General features: G+C 50.4%; 1 long non-coding RNA gene across 4 annotated transcripts in view; it reads left to right on the top strand.

Moving 5' to 3' along the window:
• Window positions 1-11202, top strand: part of LOC138390888 (uncharacterized) — a 35369-nt gene extending 24167 nt beyond the window's left edge. For 3 of the 4 annotated variants that reach the window (XR_011234587.1, XR_011234589.1, XR_011234586.1), the window contains 2 exons: window positions 10708-10787; window positions 10882-11202. This is a non-coding gene — a long non-coding RNA (uncharacterized lncRNA). The remainder of the gene's footprint in view (window positions 1-10707; window positions 10788-10881) is intronic. The other variant, XR_011234588.1, reaches the window with a different exon arrangement.
• The last annotated feature ends 7596 nt before the right edge of the window (window positions 11203-18798 follow it).

Below are 18798 nucleotides of genomic sequence, written 5' to 3'. Positions count from 1 at the left end.
CCCGGTCACATCCCCCGTGGGATGTGACCCTGGACTCTTCTCACCGTAGTTGGAAACCTGTGCTTCCCGCTCCTGAAGGAGGTTGCTCGTCTCTCGTCATTCCTGCTCCCCACACATCCCCTCCTCCGGCCCTAACATCTGGCTCTGCCTAATGAAATGCTGGATTATTAACGACTCCCATTCAGCGTGTCTGGTTAAAGCCGCCTCCCACAGCTGCGGGAATTTCATCAGGGGCTTCCGCAAGCTTTCTACCCAGCCCCCAAAGCCACATTTGGAGGGGAGATTTCGGTGAGGACCGGTTGGGTTGGCAGCAGCCTCTCTGCAGGCTCGGTTTTGTCCCCCTCAGTCTCCTTATTTCTAGGTGTGGAGGAAACAGATGGGAGCCTGAGGGAGCCAGGATGACAGTGGGAACACAAGGACGCATTGTTTACTCTCAGAACAAATTAATATGTGTCTGAGGAAACCTGAGTCAAGGTTTACTGGAGGGGCTGCAGGCAGTGGAAGGGGTTTAACATGGGCAATGAAGGCCTTCTTGGATTTAGGCCCAGAGATGTCCAAACTCAATTGTCTGTTCTTTGCCCCTCTGCTCCGTGGGGGCTCCTGCCGGGGCGCTCAGAGGCCCACATCTTCCAACCGGAGACCCGGTTGGCTTCCTTTATCCTAACTCTGGTCAGCCCGGGAACCGGCATAATGGTTGTCTCTGTGGGAAGACAATGGCTGGGAGTCAGAGTGGGACCTTCTCGTGGGCCCAGGCACCACCAAGGTCTAGCTATGACTTTGGACAAGTCATCGCTCTTCTCTGGGTCCAAGTTTCCTAGTTTATAAATTGGAAAGGGGGATCTCAGGCCGGTCACTTCACGTGGCTGTTGTGGGGGTGTAGTGTAGTTCTGGAAATTGCCTGTTTACTCATCAGACCTCCCAGACTTGCCTTTCCTGCTCATCGTTGTCTTCCTAGAACCCGGGAGAGTCCCTGGCACGTAGTTGGAGTTGAATAAAAACATGCTGAATAAATCACTGTAAAAGTGCTTGTCAGCCGTCTAATGCCTTTGCTCGGGATTATGTTTATTCCTGCGCAGTCTGATTTATGGCCCCTCCAACCACACTGGCTACTCCAGGCAAGACGGAGAACAAGGAAACACGACCCCACGCATCCCCTCTCCCGCCACCCTCACCCTTCCCAGTGACAGGTGTGGGGTAAATTCTCTCATGCTCACTCTTCAATCTTTCCTGTTCTGAAGAACTTTATACTTTCTTAATGCTTTCACGTTCATTATCGTATTTAAGCTTATTCCAGTTGTTGAAGAGAGCAGGTCAAGTGAGGAAGCCGAGGTCTGACATGCTGAAGTGACCTGCTCAGGGACAGACCATGTGGAAGCAGCTTCAGGGGCCCCCTCTCCCTCTGGCTTCTCTGCCCTCCCTCTCTGTTCATGCACTGTTCCCCCTGCTGCAGACGCTGTTCCCTGTACTGAGGACTGCGTCAAGACTCATGCCGGGTGGCAGCTCTCCAGGATCCCTTTCTCGGCTTTCTAAGCCTGGGCTGGAGGCCTCTCCATGTCCCCATCTGTCCCACTGAATCTCGATTTGACCTCTCACAGTGTCTCCAGTGTAGAGCTTCTTGCTGACGTCGCAGAAAGGAATTTCAGGACGCACGCACACACAACCGAGCCATAGTGGCAAGTTTATTGAGTGAAAGGGGACAGGCTTGGGGACGGCTCGTGCAGAAGCGAGCTTGCACCCCCAACAAAGGGGGTGGGCAGGCCCGAAAAGAGCAACTGCCCCGAATCCGGGAGGTTGGTTTTTTTTTGTTGTTGTTGTTGAAGTCAAAGAAGGCTGGGCGTTCAGTGTTCATTCTGTTCTTACTCATAGTTCCCCTGTTTTTCCTCCAAGGGGGGTCAACACCACAATGTTAACTTATTACAATTGTGGTATAATGGGGGAAAGGTCACTTCTTGTACCTATATAATGCTGGGAAATTTTCTTCTCCTCAGTGCTGTTCGTTCAAGAACTGTTTGTTTGAGCCGGTTGACTAACTTTTCCAACCCGCCTCCCTTGCTCATTCCTAACTGACTTCCTGCTCTGACAATAGCACAGTTCTAGTCCATGTCTGCCTCACGAGACCGGGAGCTTCCAGGCATGTGCCTGGCATGTAGCGTTGACAGTGTCTGATGAATGAATGGGTGGATGAGCAAGGCACACAGGGGTTATGTGGTTTGCCTAAGGTCACTCAAGTAGGATGATAAACTGAAAGACAAACCTTTAGAAGAAGTTGAGTGAATGCACTATAAACTCAGGTTTTCTGTAAGGAGTTTTGGTATCTCCTGCCAGGTGTCCTGGCTTCTAGTGCTACAAGCTCCCTGTTGCCCTCCCACGAGTGCTGCTTGCAGAACACAGGTGCAGGGGAGTGAGCCCTGGACCTGCTGTTACAGCCTGCTAAGGAGGCACCAGAGCTTGACAACCTCTCCCAGGAAACTGTGTGGTGTCCCTTAGCCCCTTTGCTGAAGTAGACAGGCCCAGGGTCATTCCCCATGGTGACACTGCTTTCCACTTGGTGTGTCCCTGAGCAGGTCACTTCACCATGTTGGACCTCGGCTTCCCCACTTGACCTGCTTTCTTCAACAATTGGAATAAGCTTAAATACGATAATGAACGTGCAATGCATTTCGGATTCCTACACCTCACACGGCAAGTAATGTGCATTCAGACTGGCCTGTAGCCCACATGGTTCCTGAACTTCTCAAATCCCTCTAGCAGGAAAGGGTGCCGGTGGTCTGCGGCCTTGCACACTGCCCAGTACTGGGATTTGCACCAATCCCCTGTACTCACCGTGTAGACCCCAGCTGTGCCCCAGTGGCAGCTCCAGAAAAGCCCATCAAGCACTGGTGTTACTGCTGCCACCACAGGGCCAGAAGTTAGGTCACCCAAAATTGAAATGTCTTGTGTTGGTTTGGGTTCCCCTGAAATAGATCCTGAGACAAGGATGTGAGTGCAAAGAGTTTTTTGGGAAGTGATCCCAGGAAACACCCATCAGGGGTGGGAAAGTAAGAGAAAGAAGGGAAGGAAGCCACTAATGGGATATTCTCAAGCCAGTTACCAGTGTGGGCTACTGGACCACACCCCTGCCGGGAACTTTAGGAGGGGGACAGACTATGGAGTCAACGAGGTGAGCCTAGCCTGCTGCCACTGCTGAGGGCTGCTTCTGGGGCCTTCAACTTTCTGGCACTTCTGGTTTGCCAGGCATGCAGATGTTCTACGTAGGCAGCCTTGGATATGCAGAGGTGAAGGCCAAGGGCACGTGGGCAGGACTCAGGCAGGGCCCACTGAGGTTTCATCAGGGTCCCAGGCTGGCTCGGTGTCATTTGAGCTTCATCCTCACCCTCTGTAAGAGGGAGGTAACCATCCGCCTCCCAGCTGGGCTGTGGCGAGGCCAGAGGAGATGAAGGTATGTGACACCACTTGGTGAGGTGAAGGAGGATGATGACGATTGACAATTAGGACTAATGACAACTCCCCATCTCCTGGCACATTAAAGAGAGATTTAAAATCAAATGCCAAAGAGAGAGCCAGGCAGGTTGACTCTACGGGGTAATGGCTTTAGATTTAGATCTTGATGAAATTTCTGAGTTGAGTAATGATAGAGGCAGGGACTCCCCAGGCTGCACCCAATTACCGGTCAATTCACGCCCAACCCACGCCCAGACCTCAGGGAGGAAAAATCACTTTCTTCTCAGCTCCAACCTTTGGTTCAATTATTCCCTCATGAGCAGGAACTTCCAGAGAAAAGAGAAGAAGCTGCTAAGGTAATGAGGGTTGTTTGCCGTCCTGCAGGAGGGAAGGACAGGGTGGAATGCGGAATGTGGTTGGGAACAGATGAAACTCTGCCCCATTGGTTGCAGATCATTGAACGGATTTATAAGCTCTCTCCCTTGAAGATCTAGAAGTTTCAAAGTAGGGAAAGGAAAGGAGAATGAAAGAAAGGGCTAAGAAAGGGACAGAGGTCTCTGTTTATTCTGCCCCTTCCCCATTCCTAGCCAAGGCTGCTGGCAGTAAATTCAGCAAATCTACTTGACACTAATCTTGTTGGAAGAATTTACTGTGATTCGGTTCCCTGGGGGGATAATCAGATTTGTGTAAACTTACACAATAGTCTGCAAAGGCTTCATGTATCTTGATGGATACGATCTTTAAAATGCCTGTGCCCTGATCTTAGGATGGGAGAGGAGACACTGCGGGCTGGTGCGGGGGAGTGGTTTCAGAGCCCCAAGAGTTGCACAAACCCACTATCTTTCCTGAACCCCCACTCTCAGGCCTTCACTCCACCCCTTCCTTGTGATCTGGCTTCAAAGCTGACGGGGGTCCCACTGATGGGTGGGACTAAGAGTGGCGTGGTTTGTGTTAACTTAAAAAAATCACAGGATCTATAAATTTGGGAAGGAAAGCTTTATTTTTTTTTGAAGGGTTACAGCCTGCAAGGTGGCCATTCTGACAGCCTGGGACATGTAGCTTCCAGCAAAGGCCAGACAGGCACTTCAAAGGATAGAGGGTTAAGACAGGAATTTAAGCTGAATGGGTTGGCCAAGCGTACATTTTCAACAGGTTACGGGAGGAGTTATGAATATTCATGAAGGTAGTCCTGACACATGCATATTGAATAAACATGCATGTTACATATGACCCATGTTCACCTTGGGGTAGAGAATTAACATTTAAATATATTACAATTAGGCCCCATACATCAAAAGGTCTTTTCCGAACACAAAGGCACTCAAGTGCACAGCCTCTGTATACCTGGCCCGAACCAGTCCCTGGTCGGTGGTCTTCTTATCAGGTGAAAGTTACTGAAACCAGTCTCTTGTCCAATCAAAGCTGTAATTATGGCTTGAGGAACGGGGGTGGGGATCAGTGTCTGTTGGTGGAGCTGCAAATTGATTTAATATTGCTTATCTCAAGGGCAGTGCTTGTTTAGCTGCTAGAGAAAAAGAAAAACCGTGTGGCTGTTGGAACACAGTTCATTCTCTAAGCATAGGGGTGTGTGACTTGACCCTTGCCTGGCATGGCATTAGGTCCTGTTTATAATTTGGTATCTTATTGCCACAAAGAGTCTGTCCCGTCAGTCTTAAGATTTCTATTCCAACATTAATGTTGGTCAGTTGTGTGTGTGTAAACTCTAAAAGAGAGTGGGGTATAACCAGGTGTGTGTGACCACCCATCCTGTCATGGCCAGGAACTCAGTTTTTCAGGTTTCTCTGGAGTTCCCTTGGCCTAGAAGGAGTTCTTTCAGTTGGTTGGGGGCTTAAGATTTTCTCTGTAGCTTACAATTGGCAAGTAGGGATATCTTAAGGATGACAGGGTAGTCACTCTCCACTCTACCAGATCTAGTTGTCCAATAATGCTGACCCAATCAGGAGTGTGTCTGGTAGATAACTGTCAGTAATAAAGGCAATTTTTGTGATTATTAGTCAAGATAATGCACATAAAGTTGTTAAAAGAAAAACTTAGGAACATTAAAAATGTAAGGCATTTATTTGAGTAGACAGTGACTCATCAATCCGGCAGTGCCAAACCACAAGCAATTTGGGTTCCACCAAGGGGGTGCGAGGGAAAAACTTTTATTAGGCGTTTGGGGAGCAAGACAAAAAAAAATATTTGATTGGCTAAAGCGGAAAGTCCCTAGTTAGTGGTTCGTTGGTGGTTTCTGATTGTTAAAGTCTCTATTAGAGGTTAGTTAGAGGTTTCTGATTGGTTAAGTTTAAGTTTCATTTCATAGTTTACAGCAACTTGGGTTTCAGTTTGCTTATGTGGGAAGCCAAGGAGCTTCAGAGCAATTACAAAGTCTTTACCCAGCAATTCTCAAAGGCAAGGCGGCCCTTCCCGCACCAGACTCAGAGCATAGCTAGTGCTGTGAAGCAGGTTCACTGTGCACACTCATATACAAGTTATGTGAAGCAAGTTTATTACTTACAGATAGGCGGCAACAGAAGCCTAGGGTTCATTGTGACCCAGTCCCCCAAGGCTAAGAAAGATGCCTGGGGTGGATGGAGTCTCCACTGCACGGGCCCCAGTGACACTGCAGACGAGGGACTCTGAAAGGCAGCCCAGCCCAGGTTATGTGAGGGCTGTCCGGAAATTATCCAGCCATGTAACGTGAACAATACAGACATTTACTGAAGAAGACACAAGATACAAGAAACATTGCACATAGGACAATGACGCCTCAGTCCCCTTCAAAGCAGGCACCTTGGGACCTCACACAGTTCTAGTGTCTCTTAACCTGACCCATACACGTCTATCAGTCTCAGGTGTTCTGCTTGTTGTAGGCCTTGCAGAATGCGGATCACTTTCAACAGATTCTCCACCATCTTTGAAGCATTTGTGCCACACTTTTATTTGAGCTGCACTCATTGCATTGTCCCTGAAAGCCTTCTGAATCATCCGAACAGTTTCCGGGGAAGAATGTTTAAGCTTAATGCAAAATTTGATGCAGATTCATTGCTCTGCTTGCTCAGTCATTTTGAATGCGACGGCCACACACAGCACACATGCTCACCCAATGGTGACTGGCGCCCCACTGACTAGCACAGTGAAGGCCTCATTGTTCACGCTTGCGCATTCCAGTCCACTCTCCTTGGCTGCTGGGTTACAGCAATGTTGTGCAAACCGTTCTCGTTACACTAACATTATTAACAATGGCTGGATACTTTCTGGACAGCCTTCATATACCTTGAAGTCACATAACACACTGGACTAAAGTGTTGAAGGACATCTTGTTCTAGGGGATACTGGAACACAGCCCAGGCTGTTCTGGCCAACTTCCCCTTTATTTCAAGAGATTGCATTGCCAGCACATTCTATAAACTACAAGCAAGAACTGTCCTGCAAATGCCTATGGTCAAGTGTGAAAAATCACATGTAGGTTTTTAACTCCTCAGAGGGTCTATGATACAGGAATGTTGGAATGTCAGACCAGTAATGTTTCCTACAAGGCAAAACCAGGCTAGCGAATATAAGGTTAGGGACAGAAGCACTGAGACATGAATGAATTAGCCTGTGCTCTGAAGTTACAAGTTCTAATTAACTTTGTAGCTGAGGACAGTTTCATCAAGACTTTTTCTTCAACGACTCTCCTTGGTCTCTTGTCTTTTGGGATCCTAATTGGTGTTATAGAGAGGAAAGTAAAACTGAAACGAGGCAACTGCATTTTTATTTTCATTCTGCAAATGCCTCAGTAATCTGCAAGGCCCACTGGCTGCGGCAATAACACATTCACGTCAGGGTGAAGAGGACTCTAGGCTTTCACACTGTTTAGTGGGAACAGAAGACAGCCCTGGGGAACAGATGAGGTTTCTCTGCTGCCAAAGAGTTGGCAAATAAGTTTTCATTTCAAATAATTTTCTCCCCTTTGTTTTTTAACCCCATGAGATTAGAGAGATGGTTACTGACAGTTCTTGTAATTTGCATTACAAAGTAATGTATGCAAAAATAACACATTTCAGCACACACTCCATTAGCACATTAAAACAAATTGGCTTTGGGTCCCTGCCATTTATATCATTCTCATGCTAACTCTAAGTCCCCTAGTGCATTTAGGAAAAAAGGAGGAGGAGCACTTGGAGGGAGTTAAGGAAGAAAGAACAGTGGAGCAGGGACCTTTAGAGCTAGCTGTGTGTGTGTGTGTGTGTGTGTGTGTGTGTGTATGAGAGAGAGAGAGAGAGAGAGAGAGATTGTGTGTTGAGTACAGAGAGATTCACACTGGGGTAATCTGGCCTAAAGGAAAACTGCCCCCCCCCTTTTTTGGAGACAGAATCTCGCTCTTTTGCCCTGGCTAGAGTGCCATGGTGTCAGCCTAGCTCACAGCAACCTCAAACTCCTGGGCTCAAGCAATCCTTCTGCCTCAGCCTCCCGAGTAGCTGGGACTACAGGCACGCACCATCATGCCCGGCTAATTTTTTCTATATATATTTTTTTAGTTGTCCAGCTAATTTCTTTCTATTTTTTTAGTAGAGACAGGGTCTCATTCTTGCTCAGGCTGGTCCCGAATTCCTGAGCTCAAATAATCTGCCTGCCTCAGCCTCCCAGAGAGCTAGGATTACAGGCGTGAGCCACCGTGCCTGGCCCAGATGACTGTGTTTGAGTCCCACGGCTACCATATTCTAGCTGTGGACTCTTAATTGAATCACTTGCCTCCTCTATAAAATAGAAATGATGGCATCCACCTCACAGGGCGAATGTGAAGATGAAATATGAAAATATATCAAAGCTTTTTGTATATATTATTTGTTTACTTATTTAAAGGCTGGAGTAAGCAAAGAAGGCTTCAAAGAAGAGATGAGATTGGGCCTTGTGGGATGGGGAAGGTTAGGCTCACACAAAGGGGAGAATGAATTACACTAGAATGTTCTTAGCAGAGCAGGGACCTTGTCTGTCCTGGTCACTGCTGTGCCCTCAGCAGGTAGAACATCACTGGAACAGAGCAGTCATTCAATAAACATTTGTGGACAGAATGAAGGACGACACCAATATCAGGCAGGGAGCCTCTACATGGAGGCAGAATACAGGAGGAAGGCAAGGAGCTGGGAGGGGAAGACTCCAGAAGTGGGCTTCTCCCCAGCCAAGCAAGAGTGGGGGCCTGGGACGTGGGAGTGAGGACCTGGTGAGGGTCAGGGTCGTGGGAAGGGGCGGTAGCAGCTGTGTGGGAATCCCCAGGGCAGATGCGATGTGCCCAGTGGAAGTCAGACAGCCAAGTCCTCAGAGCCTCTGGCCAGTTCTGCTTCCCAGAGCCAACCCAGAGCTGCTACCTGACCAGGCCAAGCCCAGGACCGGAGCTGGAGTCAGCAGTCAGTAACCTGAAATGGTGTCTGAGCCCCTGTAATCTGCCTCCTCTCCTCCTCTCTACAGACGTGCCTCATCCCTTTAATACCCAGCAGGCTTCCCCTCGTCTATCTTTCTCTTTTAAATCTTTCTCAGGCTGATTTGTGAATTTTAAGTGAACCTGTTAGCGACTGAATTAGGAGCTAACCCGGTTGTAAAAGGACAGTCCTCTTGTCCTTTCTCTCGCTCTTGCCCCTTCACCTCTCCTTTTCCTCATTCGACCTCAGCTCCTCTCCCTGCTTTCTCCCGTCCTCCTTCCCTCTCCCTCTTCCTCAGGTGCGGCAGTGAAGGGAGGTTTCCTAGATGGGCCACTCAGCTCTGGGGCTGCAGCCCTGGGAAACAAGGAAAGAGCAAAAGGGCAGAGTGGGAAGGTGCAAAGCTGTGGGGACAGCATTGCCAAGGCTCAAGAGTTAAACAAACAGAGGTTTAACTAGAGAGATAGCCTAGAATGTGTGAATCAAACATGAAATTTAGACTGAGAAAGAACTGCATGCAAAATATAGCGTCTGTCTCTTGCTTAACTTTTCAGAGACAGAGTTTCCTCTTCTATGAGATTAAATGGGGAACCATAACAAATGCAAAGAGCCTGGCTCAGATTACAAAGTGAAAAACAGTAGTTGCTAATATTATTTTAATTGTATAATACTTATATAATCGACAGGTGTAGAGCCCTGAATTAGGGAACTACATACAAAGAAAGGAGCTAGCAATCTGTTCGGGGAAAATACATATGCAGTAATACTCCTAAAGTGAAGAGGATTCAAAGAGTGAAAATCTACACTACATAAACACCTAATTTAAAGTTATTTTTAAAAACAACTGGCTCTCCAAGAATAAAAAGGGATAACTCAGAAGGAGAAAATTAGAATAAAAAATTAAACTCATGGAAGAGATTAGAGAAAACGTTAATCTTTGAGAAAAATGTTTAAATATGCAAATGAAATAGCATTTTAAGCCTGGTAAGATAAAACTTACTTAGGAAGCAATGTTAATGATAACACCCAATTCTGGTGAAATTAGGCTAAAACAGGCACACTCACATAAGGCTGTAGCAGCACGAATTGGGGGCAACCCTTTTGAAAACCAACATGGCAGTATGTGTCGAGAGTCATGAACCACTTTGTTCTTTGTCTCTGTGTGTTTTGCCCTTTCACCATTTGATGCCACCTAAAAAATGTCCTTATTTCTTAGCACCTTTTCCTGTCTGTGGCTAAATATAACTTGTTCTATAAAATAAAAGGATATGTAAAGAGCCTGCCCTCCAGGACTCACATTCTAGGAGCAGAGGCAAGATGTTAGACATTTTTCAGAGAAGAATAAAATCAGCACAGGACCAATGGTGTAATCTGGATGATGTCAACAGCCCCCTGGTGGAGGGGCTGAATGGATGCTGAGGGGAGAAGCCAGGGGAAGTGACCAAAGGCAAGATGCAGTGCCCACGAGAAATTGTTCTGGGAGGAAAAGAGCCCATAAAATGCTCCCAGGAAATTTTTTTCTTATTGAACCTCTCCCCATAGGATTGAAGAGCCATTTATTCATGACAAAAATTAAGGATACCACTGAAATGTTTTACACTGTTTTAGTACCAAAATATATTTTCTTTACAGTTTCTTAATTTTCTTAACACTAAATTAACATCAACACGACCAAAAAAATTTAAAAAAGGATAAGATTAGACTGAGAGTTCTGGTGGGTCAGTTCTGTGAAGCTCCACAGGTGAGCCATGGAGGCTTAGACTAGAGCCCATTCTTCCAACCCTTCTGACAATTTTATAAGCACCTAATTCTCTGTTTTACATTTCTCAAAGCTTAAAATACCTAGAGTGGTTTGTTTCTTGCACAGACCCTGACTGATAAATGAGTTTGAGAGAACGGGCCGATGGGAGCAGTGTCAGAGAGGGGACAGAAGAACACACCATGCCAGTAAGAGAGACCAGAGCTGCTCATGGCTGTGGGTTTCTCTCTCACTTCAACCAAATCCTTCCCTAACCAACGACTCCTTTACCATCCTCTGCAGAAAACCAGAAGAGCAAGACATTGGGGAATTAATATCTGCTAGAGAAAGCTGGCCTGATGGTGCCTGGGATACAACGGTGGGACTCCTGCTCACAAACTGGACAGTGGGTGAAAGTCCCTCCCGATGAGCCTTCCAAAAGTTTTGTCAGATGCCAGAGTGAGGTTGGATAACACCACTGGGCCACAACATCTGTGCATGCAAGATCTATTTCCTGGGACAAAAGTATACCTAGGAGACCAAATGCCTCCCACCTTGTCCCTTAAAGCTAATTTCCCTTTGGCTGACATTGTGCAGCAAAGTGTATTAATACCCACGATGGGTGATCAGCCTTCAATAAATAATGCTGGTTGTTCTAATGTACCTGGCATGAAATATTCAGAGCTATTAATGCATTTCGGTTTAAATAGTCACGAGGGCTTTTGTCCAAATCAGTGGTGAGCTTAGGTTCTATTATCTTTTTTTGCACATATCAGATGTGGAGTGCAGGCTGAAAGTTCCAGGAAGAGGCACCAGACAGCTGATCCTATGCAGAAGGTAGGGAGCTATGTGGGGCAGGAATATGTGATCAGGGTAGGGGCCAGAGCCCTCGCTTGGGGTCTAGGATTCCTGGGTCCTGTCCCAAGCCTGGCACTAGCTACACTGAAGGACTCAGGGCTCATTTTGTCATGGGAAGCCAGATCAGGGCATTATAGGGTGTCTTCCCCAATCCTTGACCATAGCATTGAAAATACTTCCAGTCTTTGGGGGCCGTATAAGAGAACATGGGAAGGTGACCACATAGACTGGGAGTAGGGCTCAAATTACCAAGCAGGAAGGGCCTCCACAGGAAGCTTTGGACAGCTGGAGATCTGAGAAGGCTGAGCTCAGCTATCCTATCAATAGAGAGATGGTTGACATGTCTATAAATCATGCCTGAGGAGCTGAGATCCTGACTGGCAGGTGGTGAGTGTGGGAAGCATCTGAAAGGTGAGCTGACCGGAGCAAATCTGGGCCCAGTGGGTCAGGAGTACTTCCTGGCTCCTGTCTCCCCATTGTGTTAATTTTTAGGACGTTAAGTCAGAGGAAGAGAACTGTGGATGTGGGGAGCTCTCCGGAGAGACAAGTGACTTGCCTGGCCTCCCCATCACCTGAATCCACACGCCCTGCCCAGACCTCTGAAGCTTCCCACCCTGCCCTGCCCACATGGAATCCATTAGGACCTGACCCGGGGGGATTTGAAAGGAAGGGCTGGGTGACTGAGTACCAACCACTGAGGCCTCCCTGTCTTCCACTTCCCGACGAGACACGGGTGTGGGGACAGGAGGCTTCAGAGATGGAAGTGGCGCTCTGAGCTCTACTCTCTGAATCCTGCTGAAAGCTTAAATACGTTCTCTTCCCTCTTCTTAGAGAATGCTGACCTCCCCTCACTCTTGCCCCTCCTCCCGTCCTTCTGTCAGCTCGGATCACTTTCTCCTCTTCCAAACAGGCTTTTCCTTTTGTCTTCTTCGTTGTAATAAATGCTACCACCATCCAACCAGCTGCTCGAGTCCCAAATCCCAGGGTCATCCTAGAGTCTTCTTTTGCCCCCACAACTCCCCCCAGCCCCATCCGGCCCATCAGCAAGTCTAAGCTGACTTTCCACCTTCTTCACTGCTCTACGCAGCTGCTGGGTCAGAGTGAGTCAGGTGGAGAACTAGGAAAGCTCTTTAAGTAAGGCTTCTAGAACACTCAGTTACAGAATCTCAGAGCACAGTGACTCTTCTCCCTAAACGAAAGGAGGGGGTCACAAATCTGACAGGGGCGGAGCCAGAACTGAGAAGTGCAGGGGCTCGTGGGGGCGCTCGTGGGGGCACTCACAGGCAGCAGGATGCGAGAGAACTGAAAACAGAAAGTTGCCTTTTTTTTTTTTTTTTTGAGACAGAGTCTCACTCTGTTGCCCAGGCTAGAGTGAGTGCCGTGGCGTCAGCCTAGCTCACAGCAACCTCAAACTCCTGGGCTCAAGCGATCCTCCTGTCTCAGCCTCCCGAGTAGCTGGGACTACAGGCATGCACCACCATGCCCGGCTAATTTTTTCTATATATATTTTTAGCTGTCCATATAATTTCTTTCTATTTTTAGTAGAGATGGGGTCTCGCTCTTGCTCATGCTGGTCTCGAACTCCTGAGCTCAAACGATCCGCCCACCTCGGCCTCCCAGAGTGCTAGGATTACAGGCGTGAGCCACCGCGCCCGGCCCAGAAAGTTGCCTTTTTGATGACATCTCTGCCTTGGAGGTGCCAACGCTCCCGTCATTACCTGATTGGGACTGTGTGCTGTGCTGGGGCGATGGCCCATAATTACCCATAATGACTTCTCGGGCTCAGCCCAGATAGGAGCCCAGACATTTCAAGATAATGGCTTTTCTTCCCTTCTTATTCTGGGTGTGTTAGCTCCCTGCGTGGATTGAAAGGTGCCTATTAACACAAGTGCCTCTGATAATTAGTTTGGTCCTAGCTTCATTAAACACTGATCAGCTTTCTGTTTCTGGGTCCAGAAAAGAGAAGGAGCCAGAAAACAGGATTCTCCTCAAAATAGACCTCCAGGATGCAGCAAGGGCAAGGGGGCATGTAACTCTCATGCTCCTGGGCTGAGCTGGGTGAAGGGGGGAGGCAGAAGGCAGGTGCCTCAACTGGAAGAAGTCTTTTCCCATTCATGCCACCTGCAAGCCAAGCCTTGATTTTCTTATCTGTTAATTGGGGCGTAGAGCCAGAGAACCTCAGAGCTAGAAGGGATCTCAGATATCAATGTTCACATTTTTATCCTAAAGAAGAGGAAAAAAGGCTATGGAGACCCAGGGAGGGGATATTACTTGCCCAAGATCCCACAGCTCAGCTGTGCCAAAGCCACACTCAAAACCCAGGTCTTTCTTGGTTACTCCAGGCTCAGTGATCTTTGATGTATCTCCCAGCATTATCCCAGGGAGCAGGAGGTGGAAGAAAGAAGAGAAAGTGGTAGGAAAGTGAATGACGCCATGCAGAGGTGAGGGCTTCCTGCCTGGGCTGTGGTGATTTCTGAGGTCCTGGGCTCCAGGCCTCACGCACCAGGCATGTGAGCTTGGCCAGGTGGGTCAGCCTCCCCGGTCTCCTTACCTGCCCTGCTGACCTCGCAGGGCCCTGGGTGGGGGCCGGCGGGGGTGAGGTGAGAGAGGAGGCTCCTGAAAGTGCCTGGAGACACGAAGCCAGGCAAGCTGTCCTACAGGGCGGCTTTGTGCTCACTCCCGCCTCTGTCTACCAGCATCACCACTTGTCTCTTTGTCCAGGACACTGGGGATGTTGCTCTGAGCCCAGCCAGGCACGAACCTCAGGCAGCACCAGCAGCAGCTGCTTCTCCATTTGCTTTCTGAATTATTTAGCCCTCCAATCCCCAGACCTTCGACAACATTCAAACTTTAAATAGGCCTGGGCCTTGGCTTGAGAACCACATTTCCTTGCCACCCCTGCCAGAATGTCTTGGAGAAGTCGATCTCCACGCAGATTGATTCTCCCTTGGGCTGGGCATTGTGGTAATGGCCTCTGCCTGGGTACTAGTTAGGGATCAGGCCTGGCCAGGGTGAGACAGAGGCCCTGCCCTCACCCCATCCCTAGCCCTGGGTCCTGGCTGCGGGTCTTCCATCTGTCCCTGCTGAGCACTTGCTAAATATTTGATAGCCTTTATCCAGCTAGCCGATGGCAGTGCCAAGACTGGAAGGCTCCCCAGGAGGTCATTCTGTCCCTTCCCCTACTCCCAGGCTGGTGCCCAGCCCTTCCAGAGAGGGCAGATGGCAGCCTGTCCCTGTGGCTGTGGCTTGCCCCTGCCCTCACCCCTACCTCTGGCTCACGGCAGACCTGGGCAGACTTGGTGTGAACTGCCTGGAGGCTGCTGGCTGTTGCAGATGCTGCAGGGGAACCGCCCAGGGAGAGAGTCGGGGAGACTACTGTGGGGTGGGGGTATCAGGGGAGGAAAAGTCCTTGGGTGCTCAGGGACCCGGAGGATCAAGTGCTCTGCTGTGTGGGGCTGGGAGGGTCCTGCTGCCCCTCTGCGTCTCACTCACACCCTCTGCTGGTTTGTGGGGCTGCAGCCCGGACAGGCCACAGTCCCGCCACCTCTCCACTCCCTGCCTGGCCTCTGGGCCCAGCCAGTAGTAAACCACAATCTGGCTCTGTGGAGCCCTGGGAGGGGAGCACTCTGTCCCCTCCCCCACCACCCTCGATTTTGCTCTTCTGGGCGTCTCCCAGCCTCAGTTTCCTGCCCACAGCTCACCCATGCTCTCTCCCTAAATGGCACGGCCAACCTCAGTCGGTGTCACTAGGGATGCCACCAGAGCCCACCCTGTGCCCTCCCTCCTTTCTATCCTCAGAGCTGGAGGTGACTGCGGAGTTGGCAGACACCCCCCACCCCCGCCCCGTGCCCTTTCAGGCTCACCACTCTCAGCCTGGCTGTCCCTCCACGCATCTGACTCAAATCTCTCCTGACGCACTTTAAATCCTCACCCTTCTCGTTTCCTCCACAGTGGAGTTGGAGTTTCCCACATGGAAACGCAACTTCCTTCCTTTCTCTGAGGTTCAGAGATTAAATAAATGACTTGCCCAGACTCACAGGGCTTGTGTCACAGCTGGTGACTGGGACCCAGACCGTCTCACTCCCAGCACGGCCCAACCACTGCACGACAGGAGACAAAGCCCATCCCGCGGTAAGGCCAGGTCGGCTTCCCGTGAGTGCCATGTCCTTTATTTACCTCCCAGTCCTCCTGGCGCCCTGTGGAATCCCTTAGACCTCTGGGGATCCAGGAGCCTAATGCCACCGACAGAGGAGAGGGTCCTGGCCTCTGCTCTCCTGGGGGGGTTCCCTGCTGGCCTCCATGTGTGACCTGCAAGTTGACAGGGTGGCATCATCTCTCAGGGCCACAGAAGTTGGTGTCTTTGAGTCTGAAACTCCACCCGGCCCATTAGAGAGCCGAGACACACAGGTTATGGTCCAACTGGGACTGGACCCCAGGACTTGATTTCTCACCCAGGGCTCAGTCCTCACTCACCTCCCCAGACTCTGCCAGCTGTGGAGGGAAGTGGGACCTGCAGCCGGGGAGGTCAGGGATGGGATGCTCCCTCCCACTTCCCAGCCTTCCCAGGAGCCCTTCCCACGGCACCTCCTGTGCCTGGTGAACTCTGACCTTCATTCAAACCTCCGAGCAAAGGCCACGTTCTCTGAGCCTCCCCTGGCCTCTCAGAGCAGGGCAGGATGGCCTGTCCAACACCCCCTCTCCCCACCCTGGCTCACCAGCCCCCAACCTTGTGACTGCATGAATGCAGAGGGATCCACACAAGGTTCCTGGTCCTTTGGGGCACTCCCCAGGTGTGGGAATTTACGTTTATTTCTGTCTCCCCTGTTAGTCTGTCACCTCCAGGCAGGGCAGGAAAATGTCACCTCCAGGCAGGGCAGGGTAGGATCTTCAGTGTTCACAGTTGTATCTCCTGCACCTGGCATTGGAGTCCAGTAGGAGTAGCAAGTGGAGGAGCTCAGTAAATATTTGTTGAATGAACAAATAATTCTCTGAGCCCCAGAGGAAGTGTGGGCAGTGTCTTCAAAGGACTGTGACCATGGCTTTAGCTGAAGTCTAGGGCTGGGGTCCAGGAACCTTGTGTGGACCCCTCTGCATTCATGCAGTCACAAGGTTGGGGGCTGGTGAGCCAGGCTGGCCACAAGGCAGGTGCCTGGCATGAGGGGACACTGCCATCTAGCTGCAGCCGGGGCCAGAGCAACAACAGGTCTCCGGAGCCAGCTGGGTCAAAGGGATGTCATCCAGGGAGTCCCTGGCCACTGGCTAACCCCTTAGCAAACCAGCAGCCTTTTCTGCCATACAGGGGGTGACACAACCTCAGCTTCATTGGTCCCCAGCTCAGGGACCCCGGGTCAGGCTGGCGATGCCCTCAGACAAGCCCCAGGTGGGTAAGGGACCTATCAAAAGCATCTAAAAATAAGCCTGCCCGTGACCAGGCTGCTTACAGAGCCAGTGTCCAGGCCACTGGGTGACTGTCCTACTGTGCACCTGATGGCTCCATCATCCAGGGGGTGGCGCAGAACTTTGACTGTGGGACAAGTGCATGTCCCCAGGACTGCTGAGGGTGCTGGAAGCCAGGGCCCTGCTCTCATCCCACTCTGGACCTGGTCCATCCAGAGGGCAGGGACAGGCTCTGCACCATCCTGTATCCCTCACAGCCTGGCACAGGCCTGGCACCCACACAGACCCTTGCTGTGTGGCCCTGTCTGGCAGAAGCTGACCAGTATGAGAAGAGCCTTCTGGCCGTGGGAGCTGTCCAGGCACCCAAAGGGCTGCTCTGTGAGGTGAGGCCCCGTTAGCCGGGTCAGACGCTGAGCTGGGATTGCTGTGTTGGGAGGGAGGCTGGACTAAGGACTAAGGGACTAGGCTGGCTGAGTGGGTATCACCCCGCAGCATTCTGACACTGTTCACTTTAACTCTGCAAAACAACCTGGAATCCTCAGGAGGCAAACTCTGAGGTGGAGATAAGCATTCAAGACATTTTTTAGGGACTCCTCTTGGGGTGACACCTGTGGAAGGGAGGGGACCATGGCAGCAAGATTGAGCAGAGGGAGAAGCCACTTGCACTGCAGTCTGAACAGCCCTGCTGACTCTGCAGGGAGCTCAGCAGCTCAAATGACCTTCAGAGTTGTCACACATCGGGGTGAGCAGGCTGGGCCTTCATACTCCATACTGATCTGTCATGGGGTGCCAGCTGGCCTGGGAAGGCAGCGTGACCTAGGGCAGTCCTGCAAGGGGCTGGCAGCACTCCCCCTGGCTGTGGAATGTGTCCCGAATTCCTGGAGGAGGTCTGCTCATCACAGCATCCTCCACTCTTCTGGCGGTGACACTTTAGGCAGCAGTGAAGAGGGAGGTTGTTTGGGGCAGTGGACCCTGTCCTGTGTTTCTGAGGCACTTGAGCAGCTCTAAGGGGCGATGGCCAGAGTTCTGGAGGGGTGCTCTGCCTCCTCTGAGAGGAGGCGCAAGCTGGAAGTCTGAGGAGGAGGTGGTGGGAGCAGGAGGTGCCCGGGGACCAGAGGCCCTCACTTTAATTGCCCACAATTAGAGCCGAGAAAAACCAGCTCATTCCTATTCCCACCATGCAGAGGCCCTAATTAAGATGTAAATGTTTCCTTTTTTCTTTTTAAAATTTCCATGGTAGGTAATTAACTTTTCCTTTCTGTGGGTAAGCAATTAATTAATGCTTTGTTCATGACGCTGGAGATCAGAGCACTGTGAGTTGCTTGGGAGTTTGTTTTTTCCATTTACTTCCATTTTCCAGAAGCGCTGGCTTCAGGGGGGCAGGGGAGGGAAGGACCGGAAAGATGCTGCGGTGAGCACGTGTGGGTGCCGCAGGATCTGCGCTGGGCGCTGGCCAGGGCCTTGCAACATGAAACCCTTCCCTTGGGGAGGGCATACATGGTTTTCCCTGGACCAACAGAAGCGGCTAGGTGCAGAAGTGTCCTCTTCTAAGTGAGAAGGGGCCAGCCAAATACTTCCCCAGGGCACAAACACACCTCTGGCTGAGCTGCACTGGGATGCTGGGCCTGTGGGCCCTCCTGCTGCCCAGCCCTTCCACAACTCGGCCTCCCTCCGCCCCCAGGCCCCTGCTCCCCACACAGCCCTCAGGGAGAGGGTTAGGATCAACAGCATTTGTACAAATTGCAGGTAAAGGGACCAAGGGAACATTTCCCCTTCACCCCTGAAGGGTCCCTGAATCACTGACAAGAGGCAGTTTAACACGAGAAAAGGCACACAGATTTATTTAATGAGTACACAGGAGCCTTCAGAATGAAGACCCAACGATACAGGGGAAAATTGTCCATTTTTATGCTCAGGTTCAACAAAGTATGCACAGCTGTGTAGAAATGATTGGACAAAAGGGGT

Source organism: Eulemur rufifrons, chromosome 8 (assembly GCF_041146395.1).
Source record: "Eulemur rufifrons isolate Redbay chromosome 8, OSU_ERuf_1, whole genome shotgun sequence".
NCBI classification, from domain to species: Eukaryota; Metazoa; Chordata; class Mammalia; order Primates; family Lemuridae; genus Eulemur; species Eulemur rufifrons.
The sequence above is the reverse complement of the archived record's forward strand: the minus strand, read 5'-3'. Positions and strand labels throughout refer to the sequence as shown.